The sequence below is a fragment of the Aptenodytes forsteri genome, unplaced genomic scaffold (genome assembly GCF_000699145.1).
Source record: "Aptenodytes forsteri isolate BGI_AS27 unplaced genomic scaffold, ASM69914v1 Scaffold120, whole genome shotgun sequence".
NCBI classification, from domain to species: Eukaryota; Metazoa; Chordata; class Aves; order Sphenisciformes; family Spheniscidae; genus Aptenodytes; species Aptenodytes forsteri.
In genome coordinates, this window is record NW_008795938.1 from 3,559,124 (window position 1) to 3,562,691 (window position 3,568).

Genomic DNA, 3,568 nt, shown 5'->3' on the forward strand with positions numbered 1-3,568 from the left:
CCAGTGTTTTAATAACAAATCTCCCAGGCAAAACATCACCACCACTGCAGCTGGCCACCTGCTACAGCTTATAACATGTGGTTTGTTAAGGTGAACAAAACCTGGTGCTAATTTACCTTGAAACTGCTCTTTGCCCACTTCAAAAGCAAGCTGTTGTCCATGCAGCAGGGTGGACTTGCAGCTGAGGATCGTGATTTTGCCATTTCTCTAGTGTAAGTAGATCTTGTTCTGGAGCCAGTGCTCTAAGGACTTGCTATCTCTTACTCAAGCTTTTCCTACAGTGAGAGCATTATATACAAGAGTAATTTTCCCTTTTGGGCTCTCTGATTGTTAAAAAAAAGTTGAGTTTGTGTTGCAGCTCAAAAAAGCATCTTCTCTATTCAGCTATTTATTTTGATGGAAGTTGTAGACAAATTATTTGGAAGGTTTCTTTACTTCTATTTAATTTGATTAAAAGGGACAAGTGGGAGAAGAAAAAGGCACAGATATACTTACAATGTGATCACATAAGCTGTTTTCTTGGCAAAATAGACTAAAATATTTTAATTTTTCTTTTTTGCTTTCTTGACTCCCAGTACATAATTCAGTTCCTTCCCATCTAGTGCATCTGATGTCTGCCCAGAAAGGATTTGCCATCATCTAATGCACTAGTCCTTCAGGATTTATCATCTGTTGCCCCTTGCTTTTGTATATTTATTCAAATCTTGGATTTTTTTCTCCCTTTGCCCTGGGATTGATCTTGAAGGTAGGAGTTTGGAGAAGACTTTGGTGGTTGTAAAGCAAAATGACAGGCTGTTCATAAGCTTTCTTTGCCACTGCCAGGGCATCTTTATAGGTCCTTCTTTGTTTCCTCTCTGTTCAAATGAAACCAAATCATGTCTTAACCAGCTTTTAAAATCCTGCTCTGACTCCTTAAGCTCCTGAGGACCTCAGTCACTTCTGAAAATAAGATTTAGCTAAGTCATGTATAAGTTTCACAATGCTAAACAGAACAATGCCTACACACCATTAAAAATCTCAGACCCTGTATTCAGAGGACTTGCAGAAAGAATTTAGCAAAACCAGATCGTTTCTCCAAGCAGCAATCTTGCAGTAACCCACCTCAGCTGTGACAGTAAGCAGAGCCTTTGATGGAGAAGTCACACTGGTGCCTGAACAAAAATTGGTCCAAGGGAGCTTCCTCTGCTGGAAAGGTCTGAGATTCCTGAAGCCGTTAATCTTATGCAATGTTCTTAATGACATTTTGAAAAGATCTTGTATGGATACATGCTTCATTACTCTTTTCACCCCTGGTGAAAGTGGAGTTGGCCATGGGCCAGAGGCTAGGAAGAGTTGCTGCCTCTCAGGTGATGTGGGAGCTGCTCTCCATCCAGTTAGGCCATGAACTGTAATAGCCGTGATAGACCTGAGCATCTTCCCCTGCAGGTTGCTCTCTCAGTGGTCCCAGCCCATGTGTGCCAAGGACATCTTTGGTGTCAAAGAGTTTCTCTGAGCATGGTAGAGGGGACTGGAGAGCTGTGCATTGAGGGGTCTGGCTCGTGCCCACCAGTCAATACACTGCAGATGTGTCTGGGGCTGCGCTTGTGCCTGCGTGGGAGCAGAACAGCTGGCTGTTCACAAAGGTTTCATCATCCAGGAAAACACCACGTCATGCGGGTGAGCGGTTGTACTTGAAAAAGGGAGTGCGTGTGACCTTCCTTAAACTGGAATATGTACAAACAAAACAGGCCTGAAATAAAATGCAATTATAAACACATTTGGAATAACAACTGAGGTCTGTTTGTTTGATACATTGGAAGCAGGAAATGGAGCTAAATTCACTGCATTAATAAATGTCTTGCTGTAAATACGTTGTTTGATGTTAGGCACTAGCTATTGAGAGCTTCCTTCTGAGATCCAGCTGAAGATTTACACACATTCTAATATACCCAAATCTGAGACGCTCAGCCAAAGACATACAGAATCCCTTCTGTACGAGCAGCACTGCAGGGGAATTTGTACACAGCATTTATAGACATTTAAACTAACTTCTTACGTTTTTCTTTAGGAGTAAACAAAGTTGTCTTTTGATCGTACTAAAGTATCCTCTTTCTTTTTTTTTTTCTTTCTTCTGAGAGAATGGGCAGGACCTGCTGCCAAGATCACATATGGCTAACAGTCAGCACAAGGGTTAAGGATTTGTGAGCCAAGTAAACAAATGTCTTTTGATCGTACTAAAGTATCCTCTTTCTTTTTTTTTTTCTTTCTTCTGTAGAGAATGGACAGGACCTGCTGCCAAGATCACATATGGCTAACAGTCAGCACAAGGGTTAAGGATTTGTGAGCCATGAACAGCAGAAACATCTGGCACATTTTCATTTACTCTGCACAGCGATGGAGAGAAGTGACCATTATGGCAGCCTTAATGGAAGTGTATCTTCAGAAGGCAATTACTTAGAAGATAACTAGAGGTACGAGCAGGTTGGTGACTATCCTGCTCGTAGCGTGTCTTGCAGGTTATGTTCATCAGTGGCACAGAAAGGAGTTCAGAAAGCTGAGAGTTCACCCTGTGGGGTTACCGTAATGAACAGGGTTTGAGTCTGCTTGGTCCTCAGCCCTTTGGTTGTACAGTCAAATGAGTCCCAGCTCTCTCACATTTGTGTTTCTGAGCTGCTCAGGGCTTTGCAGATTTGCCAGTTGCCAGTTTCAGATGTGCAGCCAACTGTTAAGGCTGCCCTGGAAGCTCCTCTCCTCCCAGGCTCATCTCCTCTCCAAAGGCTGGAAGCCCTATGCCCGTAAGCTTCCTGCACCCAGCATTGGAGATCTAGAAGGTTCACAAAGGAGCTGCACATATGCTGTTTCCAGATGAGGCAGCCCATAGTGAATACCATGGGTCCATCAATAAGTGAGGGAGACAACCAAGTGACATGAAATATGGAAAACGCTGATGTACTCTTCTTTGCCTGCACCAGAGCTTGGTGTGTGCCCCGACAGCTCGGGATGGAGCAGGGAGGCCTCTCAGTGACTGCTCGGGAAGGCTGGATATACACAGAACCATAGGACTGGATGGGATTGACCCCAAGGGGCTAAGAGTGATAGCGAGCTTCAGCTAGGAAAAATCACAGTGACTCGGGGAAGTCCTTGAGGACGGGGCCAGTGTTGCACCTATCTTTGAGATGGAGAACATGGTACAGTCAGCCTTGTCTCAAGTCTCAGACAAGTGCAGGAAGCACAAGGTCTTGAGTCCACTTCCAAACATGTAACAGGGCAGGAAGGTACTAGGGAATGGTCAAAGATTTATGAAGTGCAAACTGGGCCTGACCAACAAAAGCTGCCTCCTGTGATGAAATGCCTGGCTAGGGGGATAGGTAGGGGTAGTGGTTATAAGACCACTTGGCTTCAGGAAGGCTGTCAACACCGTCTCTGCAGCACTCTTGGAAAGAAGCTGTGGAAGTACAGGCTGGAAGACTGGATTGTTAGGTGAGGTGAAAATCGGCTGGACCACTGGGCTCCAGTAGTAGACCAGGGCTAACATTGTTCAGTAGCATGATCAGCCACCTACATGAAGCGAGAAGGTGCATCCTCATTG